This window comes from Pelmatolapia mariae, linkage group LG5, assembly GCF_036321145.2.
Source record: "Pelmatolapia mariae isolate MD_Pm_ZW linkage group LG5, Pm_UMD_F_2, whole genome shotgun sequence".
Lineage (NCBI taxonomy): Eukaryota > Metazoa > Chordata > Actinopteri > Cichliformes > Cichlidae > Pelmatolapia > Pelmatolapia mariae.
This window is the reverse complement of record NC_086231.1, coordinates 13,336,709-13,348,906: the sequence shown is the minus strand read 5'-3', so window position 1 is coordinate 13,348,906 and position 12,198 is coordinate 13,336,709.

The window sequence follows — 12,198 nt, the reverse complement described above, 5'->3', positions numbered from 1 at the left end:
TATAAACAATATAGAATATATAGTGATTATTGCAGATTGAAGTATTATGTGGAGCGTATTATTTTTATATTCTGTTATTATCGTTTACTGCTTGGATTATTTGATGAACATGTTTGCTAACAATTATAACAACAATTGTAACTTTGCTCTTCTCTGTGAACTGCTAACAGACCAACATCAGCACATGTAAGACTTTCCCAGTGAGCATACATATTGAGCACTATGCCCCCATCTGACAACTGATGCTTTATGCAGGTTGACTGGCAATTTTTAGCTTCCCACGAATGACCAACAGACTACCAAGCTGAACTATAGTTTCTCTATTAATACCCACACAGTCCCATGTTAAGATGCCCAAAGCAGCCATTAAAGAAGACATAAATATGTTTACCGGCTATGACAAGCATCTGCTTACAGAAAAAACAAATAGAATATGAGTCAAAAAATGATTCACATAACATACTACATACATTTTACCTTAGTCCTTAATTTTGGATAGTAATCATTTCACTTTTGTAAAAAGTATTTAAGAACTGCATTTCCAGTATAAATGGTGAAATGATCTTTGATCAGCTTAACAAAATACATGTTTTTTTGTTTTATGAAAAAAGATTTATTGACAGCAGACTGGTCCCCCTAGTGCTTGAGACCAATAAACTATTAGTCAGCAGTAAACTTATGTTTCATGGAGTGTGAATCATCAATATGTGACATCGTCACTGACAACTACAGCTTGGATGTGCATAACTGTAATATCTGCATGTAACAGATCTGGTGCTTTGCAGTTATTTTACTGATCAGGCTCACGGTATACATGCTGGGGAGAGCAGAATTCAAATGCTAAAATAAAAAAATTGGAAACTAATGTAGAATGACATTCATCAATGTCTGCATCACATTTCATGCAATTTTAGCTGGCATTTTATTGATATTTACTCAGATTTGGGACCTGTTATTGCTGAGACATTAAAAATGTTAGAAAAGTAGCAAAATTACTGGGATACTGGGTGTCTGGGAACTACAGCCAATTTTGTGTCTGTCAAAAACATTTTAACCTGCCTGAGGAGCCGGATGAAAAGTCAGGTCATTACTTTAGTCAGGATGAATTATTCTCTGGGAATCTTAAATATGCCTGCAAAGTTTTCCTGCAGCTGTCATTTATGAGTTTGAGCCAAGGATGCTGTCATCTTCCTAACAGCTTTGGTAAAAGTTCTACTATACATATTGCTTAGACATTTTAATTTAGAATATGGATATAGGCTAAATGATTTAATATTAATTTAATAATATTATAATGACAATGCAATATAGTATAACATAAAATATAGTGAAAATATAGTAAATTAAAATGTTTTGTATTATCCTACATAGTGTAATGCATTATGATATCTATGGTAAATGAAACTAGCAAGTTGCTGGAAACAGCACTCCCAGTAACTTACTTCAAATATACAATGGATTTTTTTTTTTTTTACAGTGCCCTTTGTCCAAATGAGGAGGCAAAAAATAAATAATCACCCAGAAAGTTGTAAAGAGAACCAGCAGCTCTTATAATCTAGTTGATAAAGTGTTAAGAGTTTCAACTGACTTATATTATTTTGTAAAAAGATATTTATACAGAGAGTTTTTAGACATCTTAATTTTCTTCTTATTACTAAGCTTCTGGAGTTTGGCATACAGAAAGTTAATGAGTTAATGAGTTTGCCAATCAATTAAGCCATCTAGTTACAAGTATGTCATGGTCCAGGATGAGGGTCTTGGTTGAAGGAGCGTTTTCTCTAGGTCCAGGTTGAGTTGGGCTCCTTCCTTTGGGCGGAGTCAGGTTCTCGCCTCTTACCAAACTCAACTGTTTTTTATCCTCCGCCAATCAAGGAGCAGCATTGAAGGATCAGCTTGAGCCTGCAGAGGTAAATTGGATCCCCATGGTTGCACTGCAGCATCTTGTCCCTTGCACTTATTGTGCTGTCTCTCTGTCTCCAGTTCTTCTCGGCCTTGGTCCACAATTTGCAACTCACCTGTTTACTCACTTGGCTTTCCAACACTGGTCTGCTCGGTCTTGCAATCCCAACTCAAACAAGACAAACTCTGGAACCACACCTGCCTGCCCTCCTGCATCTCACGTTCCCTTGGCCTCAGGAAAGGATCAGAACGGACAAAGGAACTAGAGTCCTCTTTTCATCTTGAACCCTCAGCTCCCACTGTTCTATTAAAAGATATATTAAAAGACCCAGTAAAATGGTGTAAACACATAAGACATTTATTTTTGTATGTTTCTGTAGCTTGAGTTGATCAAACATCAACTGCAGGGACAGATGCTATGCTTAAAAAATGTATTGATATAGCACATTTATAAAAACAAAAACAGTTAAAACAGAAAAAGATGCAGATCAGATGGGGATAATAAATACCAATAAAGAATCAGTTCACATTAAAAGAAATATAAGATTATAAGCAGAAAATAGAAGAATATTACAGAGAACATCATATGTAAGAACATTAATAATATATATTTAAAGACAATTTTACAAGCCTTATTTCCTAAAGTGTTGTTTCAAAGTTTTGTCCGTGATGTTTCAAGGTTTCTGCAGTAAACCTTAAGTATAAAACAAATACTTTTTCAATAAAAGCAGGTAGAAAGATTAGTACTTTATACATAATTCTTGCATAATTTCAAAAGATTGGGAAACAAGGCTTTGATTGTTTGAAGTTCCGAATTACATTAAACTTTCATTGAGGTTTTCGGTCATGCCTTTTTATTTGTTAAATGAATCAAGAATGTTGGCCTTGAGTCAAACATCTGGAAACAGATTTAGGATATAAATATATAAATAAAGTTCACATATCAGCAGTGGAGCCCTTTCTAATATCCTTTTTTGGCTGCATGACAATGATTTACTCCCTAATATTACCATAATGAGTGTCTGGCCAAAAGCACAGCAGCAGTGGAGCACCACACCCTTCAGTCGATCAATATTCAGATCAATAGCCCACCCAGCTAACTGTATGTCAATTCAAACATGCTGCCTTATAGTTGCATTGGTGATTTCTGTGTGCAATCACTCTGCCTCTATTTCTGTGTTTGTCTTGCTTGCCAGCTATTTTTATTTGTGTTTTTTCAGAGTATTTGCAGTGTGGACGTGTTGCTTTTGTGCCTTTCGGTATTGTCTGGATGCACTAACTAATTATTGAGGAGTAGGCAGGTGGAACTGAACACCATCATTCTGGAGGAGCAACTGGATATCTTGGAAATGTAGAGTAACATTTTTTTACAGAAATTGCCTTACCAACTTGGTAACATTATTCCTAAGACTCTACTCAAGAATAGCCAGATGTGGGGTCCTTAATATGACCATGAAATGCCTTCAGGAGAAAGGTTTTACACTCTGAGGAAACAAAGGTTGAGCTATCTGCCCAAAATGAGAGCCGGTGTGTTTGTAAGGGTGAGGCTGTTAAACCTAAGAACACTGTACCAAGAGCGATGCTACCACTACCAACAGTAGCATTCTTTAGGGCTGTTTCGATACCAGCAGTACTGGTACAGAGTGGATGGAATAATGAAGAAGGCAGACTAAGCCCAAATTCTTCTGGATTTCTGGACTTCTGGAGGAGTTTCATTGTCACACAAGGCAAAGATTGAGTTATTTGGCCATAATGACAAGAGAACTAGATAAAGGTGAGGCTTTCAACTGTCAAGCATGGCGGTGGTAGTGTCATGCTCTGGGGCTGTGACTGTTTTGCTGCCAGCGGTAATGGTATGTTCCACAAAGTGTATGGTATACTGAAGAAGGCCTTTTATGTCCAAATTATTCAACTTCACCTTAAATCAACAGCTAGACGGCTGAAATTTGGATGCCATCGGGTCTTCCAACAGGACAATGAGGCCAAACACATATTAAAACTGTTTTCCAAAATCGATAAAGTGGGCTAACATTAGAATGGCGCTACCAAAGCCTATTGAAAATTTGTACACATTCTCAGTGCCAAGAAGAGTGGTCAAATATCCAACCAGAATTATGCCACGAGATTGTTTATGACTACAAAAAACATCTTAGCAGGGCACAACTTGCTAAGAAACATTTAACCAAATATTATTAGACGTGTATGCAAATGTTTGAACCTGTATGTGTCATTTTGATTGTGTGTAGATTAGAGAAAATCAAAAATAAATCCAAACTTGTGTGCTGATTTTATTAAAGTTATTAAAGATGTATGGTGTACGATCATCCCACCCTGGAAAGAGAACAGTATAAAGACATCATTCATGATGTTCATGTGCATGACCAGTGTATGTAAACTTTATATGCGGAAGAGTTCTTTTATTCCAATTCCTAATCAGTGTGTGTTGGGCTACCTTTCTTAGTTCCACTTCTTAAAAAAAAACCACTGATAAAACCACACCCATCTTTGAACACATTATATGTTCACACACTAGTTAAATATACTTGTTATTGGTAGTCATGGAGATAGGTTTTGTTTGAACTTTGGGAGGGATACAAAAAGGAAGAGGTCAGACCATTTCTGCATATCTGGCATTTCATTTTCTGCTTTTTAATGTTTGTTTAATGTCTCAGTTTTTCCCTTTCTCCACCTATTTGTTGTGGGATACAATTTAAAGGAAAACACAAAACACTAAACTAGGGGGAAATTCTAAATCCACTTTTTTTTCTTAGCCATCTTTTTGAATATGCATATGACACCTCTTCCTGTTAATAAAAGATGAATTATAAATATTATAAATCATCAGCTCTTGGATTTGCATACCTTAGATGTACTTACTGCACTTTCTAAGCATGCTATAAATATCTGTAATGATTTAAAGGAGCGATGTATAATTATGTCACAGAGTATGACTGAAGGCAAAGTTGGGCAACACTTCCCTAAGACTTGTTATTAAACAATGTATAACACAAGGAGAAAAAAAAGTTTCTCAAAGCTTAGTTAAAAAAAAGTCCTAATATCAGATATTCTTCTGTTCTGCTAATGGCTGATGTAACAGCGCTTTGCGTGCACCTTTATATTATTTCTGAGTCAGTGTCTGCATCAGCACTTTTTAATGAAACTTATCAGGTTGAAACAATACCAGCCAAGCAGCAGCTTTTAATTAAACGGGATAAAATGAAACAACAAATCTCAAGAGGTTTGTTTGCTTACATTTCAAGACTGAGGGCGAATTAATTCTTACTGCCTTCATGTGTTGTAGCTCATGGTAGCAGCCACTAGATGGCAGTAAAGACTCTTGGTAGTTTTATTTTGGTTCAGCCTGATCAGTGGAGTTTCTTCTTCATGGTCTGTACTCTTACAAAGAAAATGCTGGTTATCATACCATCATTTCTTCTTCAGACATTTACAAAGTTGAAAATTAAAAAAGTGCCAGAAAAATAAGACCAGGCAATTAAAAGTATGAAAATTGAGTCAAATGCAGTAAAATTTACAGGTATAAAAAAAAAAAAAAATAGCAGCTCATAAAAATTTATATAAGACATCAAATAATTTTAAAGGCGTTTTCTCACATCATTTGAGAAAAAAAGTCCAACTTTATGCTGTACTGTATTATCCTTTTTTCTTTGCTCATATTCTACTGGCGTAATCTATACCACATTAGGGTAACAGCTGCTATGTATTCACCCAAAATATCTGTGAATGCAAATACATTTAAAGTTCATCGCTAAGGATTTTGTTTCTATCCATCTATTATATATCTTCCACAGAAGTGGTTGTTCAGGAAATGAACTTTCAAATAAGCTTTTGTGAAACACCTACAGATACTAAATATGTGTTCTGGTTGTCATTTCCCTGACAGCTTAAGCAGTTTGCTGTGACCTAAAAGTGTATTAAATTTAGATCATCATCATCCTCCGCAGGAAGTCTTTTAACATGTTCTATATCCATTTTGGAAAGGCAGGTCTGACTGAAATCCACTCATCCGGCATCTGTTTCGAAATGAGGCAGTTCCTGTTTTTAAGATGCTGCGTTTTAGGAGAACTAATAAGGAGAACTAATAAGTATCAACCAAGAGGGTAACTTTCATTTTTGAAAACGTAGACAAAAGACCTTAATTTACATTATAAATGTGTTCAAAATGTAAATGTGTACCATAAGAAATCCTTTGAAATTGGATGTAGCATACTTTGGTAAACTTGTCACAATTAATCTTATGTATATTTAAGACCACTAGTGGATATATTTTACATTTGTTTGTTTTTTTTAACTTAACTAACCTCCTCTAGGTAGTTAGGTAGTTGGTCTAGTTTGCTTGTCCAATGTTTTCTTTGCTGTTTCTTATTAGTATTGCTTAAAAGGTTTTGGATATATTTACAATGATGTAAAAGTCTACATAGGTATAGCTCAGCCCAAATTAGAAGTCATTAACTTATTAAGTCAGTCTGGGAGACATTATTTTGATGTTCACAAGAAAATTATTCAGGATCCTGAAGGATATCTGGATCCTGATTAGCTCCACAACATGCATGACTTGTTTCATGAATGCTGTGGAGGGAATTGTTGCATTTGGCGTAGGTATGCAGTCTCAGGCTGCTCTTCGTACTCATGTTATTCCAGCATTACTTGCCAACATAAAGCCTTGAGGTGTGTTTGGGCTCATTATCAGGCAGAGGATAATAAGCCATTCTCCAAAATACTGCCATATCATTCTCCCTCCTGTTTGTCCCCTTAAATGCAGCCTTCTTTTACAAGCACAAATCACTGTGACTTATAATTATGTCTTATAAGGCATAGCACGTTCATCCATGGAGACAAGGGCTTGTGTCATGTGCGGAAGTATTGCTTTCTCATCTTCTCTCATTTTATTTTAGAGTATGTTTATGTTTATGTAAGTTCAATTCGATCGATTTCAATTTTATTTATATATGCCGAATCACAATAGTTGCTTCAAGGCACTTTATATTGTAAGGTAAAGACTCTACAATAATACAGAGAAAATAGAGGAAACCCCAACAATCAGATGCCCCCCTATAAGCAAGCATTTGATAACAGTGGGAAAGAAAAACTCCCTTTTAACAGGAAGTAACCTACGGCAGAACCAGGGTCAGGGAGGGGCAACTATCTGCTGTGACCAGCTGGGGGTGAGAGGAGGAAGTTTAGGCTTCAAAAGTGCTTAGAGTTGAAGGAAAGATTGTGATTTGGGTTAAAGTTATGCCTGAGAATGTGAAAGTTATGCCCCAGTGTGGACTCTGTGCTTCAGGATTGGTGCCATAACAGTAGAATTACAGACAATCACTGCTCACCGAACTTAGAAGCCATGTCCATTCAGTGCAGGCCAACGCAACACGTTCTCACTCCCAAAGTTCAACATTTTACACTAGGTGACAAATCGTAGGTATATTACGCTTTCGGCCACCCAACACGTCCCTATGTTACGACTTCGGAAAAATGAGAACCATTTGGAATTAATCTACACATGTAAGTTTATTTTACTGAAATTGCTTTGGAAAACACTATTTAACACGATTAAGGTGGTGGTTAAGGTTAGGGATAAGGTTAGGGTTAGGGCTGGAATACACGGCTGGAACGTGTGTTACTGCGGGAGCGTCATTCTATTTGATTTCATCCACAATCTGGCACGTAGCATAGGAACGCAGAAGGTCACCTTCCGCGTTCTCATGGAACGCCTCGGGACGTGACAAATCGTCGGTATATTACTCGTTGGGAATGACTGATTCAGGCCCTTTGATCTACCTCGTGAGCTAATGGTAGCCATAGTTACCATTGTTTGCATCCTCCCCAATGCTAACGTTAGCTCAGCTCTGAACCACATCCAGCTTATTATCAGTAACCAGCAGAGAGAACCCCGGAGGGCGTCCATATTGTTGCTGGGGACTTTAATAAGGCACGTTTGAAATTTGTACTCCACAAATTCCACCAACATGCTAAGTGTCCTTACAGGGGGGACAGGACACTGGACCATGTATACAGCAACATCAAGCATGCCTACAGAGTGATACCCCTCAATCTGACCACCTCTCTCTGCTCCTCATCCTTGCCTACATCCCCCTCAGGAAACAAACTCCTCCATGCACCCAAGTCATTAAAACATGGCCAGATGATGAGACAGGGTACAAGAGAGAGGTAGATAACTTGTCTCACTGGTCCTCAGAAAATAATATGAAACTCAATGTTCTTAAAACAAAAGAACTCATAATAGAATTCAGGAGGCACAGACAGATTCTATTCTATTCTATTCTATTCTATTCTATTCTATTCTATTCTATCTTTTCCATTTAGTGTTTTGGTGGTCTTATTAACAGCAGGAATCATATACTGAAACTAAAATCAAACGCTTACTTTTTAATTTATTCTAACAACATTCCCATTAAGATTTTGCATACAATATGTCTCTTTGAAGATTTGTTAGCCCATGGGGACAAAAGGTTAAAATAAAATTATCAGCTGTAATTTACTTAAATGGTAGATGTTCACTGTTTCACACCCTACTCTGTATTTTCTTTGCAGTGCAGTTTGTGTATTTGTGTTTGTGTGTTAGGGATCTTCAGTTAACCTTGGAGACACGAAAAAAGACTGCTTGGCTTTCTTTTCAGGTCACTTAATTATTTAAGTCATAACCAACAAAACCACTTAAACGGAGCATATAAAACCATTTCCAGCTATAATCTTTTTATACTAGTTTTACATGCTTTTCATACAGTACCCCAGGTCACACTGAAGATATGATCAAATTGTGGAGTTGTCCATTAAATTAAACTTAATAACCCAATAATTACCAAGATTGTTAACTGATATCTAAAGTAAAATCTAAATCTAAAACAATGCTGTGTGCTTAATGGGTGTTTAATATGCATTTGTAATTGGATCTTAAAGTCTTATCAGGTTAACAAGGTGAATAGCGCAAAAAATATCTCGAGGTTTACTCCAGCTGGAGGCAGCCTCTGCTGTGGCTATAATCCAGAAAAGTGACTGAGAGCTGCCTTCCATTGATGGAGTCCAGTCTCGCTGGTCTTCAATCAATCTGACAGAGTTTTATAAATATGTTATGAAGTCCTATAAAGCTAGCTCAGGGCTCCAAGCTGCAGAAAGATCTACTGAAAATCAATGCAGTCACCACTTGGCTTCAAAGCCATTCGGTCTTAAGGTGACAGCTTTTTGAAAATAACAGGAAAGAGATGATTGAGGAGTGATACAGGAAGGTGAAAAGAACAGAGACAAGACAGGAAATATGAAGACAGGCAGATCAGACATATTTATTTATCTGACCTTTATATATTCAGAGTGGACTGTATGGCTACTTAACCCTCGAGGTTCATTAGTAGAACTCTGACTATACTTTTAGGTATGGATGTAGGTTTTGTGTGGGCACTGGTGTAAACACATTTAATTGGTGGTTTGGGGGTCATGCAGCAAAAAATTCTGGACATCCAAAATTTCATTTGATGCTTTCTATGCAACAATGTATACTTTTTCTACAGCATAGGAGAAATTGCCTTTCTACCAACAGGCCGACATGTATTGATATAAAATTCAGTAAGGCGCTTATGTATTCGGAATTGATTTCCAAATAATGATGCTCAACTTTTTTTTTTCATTTCATATCATCCCTGCTGAGTCAAAATACATACACACATGAGTTTCTGTCCTCTTTCTTGTTTTCCTGGTTCCAAAGATAAGAGCCAAAGTCCCAAATGTTCAGGAAAAGTCAAGTAATACAATGTTGCTGGAGCTTCAACTTATTTAGACTATTGCTCTTCTCCATGCACCTTGGGAGAAAATGAAGTCGTGCCAGAAATTTCCTTTTTGTTTCCAAGGCCAACAGTCCACTTTAAGAGGCAGGAGTGGGTTGGCATATATCATTTCACTGCTAACACTAGAAACCCAGATTTGAGTCATGCTTGTCACAGCTTTTCACATATCATTTGTATGACTTTTTAAATATGTTATTAATTAGAAATATGCCATTAAAAACAACGTCAGATTTAGGCATTAGAGATGACTTTGTGAGGTTCAGAAAAAGATCATGGCTTGGTTTTAAACACAAGGTTGCTAGCAGTGTTGGGGTTGTATTACACATTAAACATTACTTTTCTTTAAAGTAATTACATACATAACATTGCTTAATTACTCGTCAAAGAAAGTATGACATTGCACTACTTGTTACATTACTGTCTCGTTACTTGCTACAGTTGCAAGACTGACTGCTCATCAGTTTGTTACCTGCTGAAATTCAGGCTCTGGCTGCTGGGCTGGGTTCAGCATTCACTCAGCTTTAACATCGCTCTGGGTTTTTGGCTAGCTTTGTGTTAGCATGCTGTCTGTGCAGATGCTTCTGCTAGCAGTTCTGTTGGCAGCTGTTTCTGTTCTGGGTGCAGTTTCCACTTAACCATCACACTTTTGACCTTTTGTGGAATGATAATAAAAGTAGCATCCACATCTCTGTTTCTGAAAAGTTGTAGACCACTCCACCTTTTATGTCCCCGGAGCACATGAACTAAAATCAGCTGATGATTGCATTTGTGTTCAGAAAGAAAAAAACATGTTTATTTGATTTCTTTCTTTCTTTCTGTCCGCCTCTGGTGTAGATAAGTGCAAAAACTTTGTAACTAAAGTAGTGTAATAACAATAATGCTTTACACCCAACGCTGGTTGCCACTTCTTTCAAAGCTCTGTTTTCTTGGTCGCATCTATCTCCACACAACATGCATGCTGAAAACAAAAAATATACATCCTAATGAAATAAAATACTTACAAATTTGTTCTGTCACGAAAAAGCATGACAATTTGTGTACATTAATATGAACAAATAGAGTGCTTTTTTGCCTGTCTCCCAGTTTGCACCAAAACGTATCCAACATTTAGTTTACTGGTATCTGCTTGGGCACGAAACATATTTCCAATTGAAATACAGATTCTAGATTTGCCGTCTTTAACAAAAAGACTGGACTGTTTTTGTCCTCTATGGAAACAAAATTGCTTGTATTTTTATATTTCATGTTTTTCCATGAGCCCAGGTTCTTAGTATAGTTTCCCATACAGTCTGAAAGCAGAGACAATAAGTTTGGGTCTGTCTTAGGTTTAAAAATATTTACAAGCACTACAATTTTCAAACCAGCAAGTTAAAATGTGCCATATCTTGTTTCCTTTATTTATAAACAAACTGAATTTCATGTTAAGCTGTAGTTTTAAGAGGTGTGTGCTGGAATTAGTCCTCAGCAACAGACAGCTGTGTTCACAGCTTCCCAGAGTCTTGCTGTTAGAGTAAGGTTTGGCATCATCCTGTGGAAGGAAAGCTGTGATAAATCAAAAAACATAAACATGATTAGAGAAAGACTGCTAATGAAATAGATATGCAGTTTTGGTAGCATGCAGATTTTCTATTTGTGTATTTAAAAAAGAAATTGTGTTTGCGTTGGTATGTACTGTACATGTTTTGAATATGTTATTGGAAGCTCACTTTTTCTGTCTGCAGCTGCAGAACAGAACCTGAATCACATGCTGGGGTAAAGTCCTAGGAGAGAGCCTGTTAAACTGGACAATCCAGCCTTCAGTCCGGATATCACTCACTTTGACAGAGGACGATGGATGGCGGTTTCATCGGGAATGAGTTGTGCATATTGGTATAGATTTTTTTCATAGTTAAAAAAAACCAAACACTGTCTCTGCATTTGAGTTATTCGCAGTCTGTCAAAGTTTTTGTGATAGACGTTAGCCATTAAATGTTTGATAAATGTTCGCCAATTAAGCTCGATTTAGGGAATTTTTTAAACAATTCAGATCCAAACCAAATTTATTTTACATTACCTGCATCTATTTGTGTTGGAACATATTTAGAGGTATCTGTCAGATACTGAGGTGTTTGCAGAGATTCACTGATGGTTTGGTGTTATTTTTGCAAGGTGGGAGGTACTATTTCTGCAAAACATTCCTCAACATAATTCAGACACAGTTTTTCTGGTCTGTTTAAAACACTCAAAAATAGTTTTTCTGTTTTGGATGATCTGGCTTTCGGGTTCACTCGAAGGTGATAGGTCAGTAATAGGTGACGGTTTGTGATTTTTCATCAGAGGAAATTTATGCGCAAGAGTTAAACTTTTTCACTCTGGAGGTCGGAGGTTGTCAGAGAAGGTGGGACGTGTAATGAAGAGGTCACCTCGGAGTGGTATAATGCAGCATGTGTGTCCTGCATATCACAATGCAACATAATGTTCTGCTTTCTATTCACACAGCTGACTT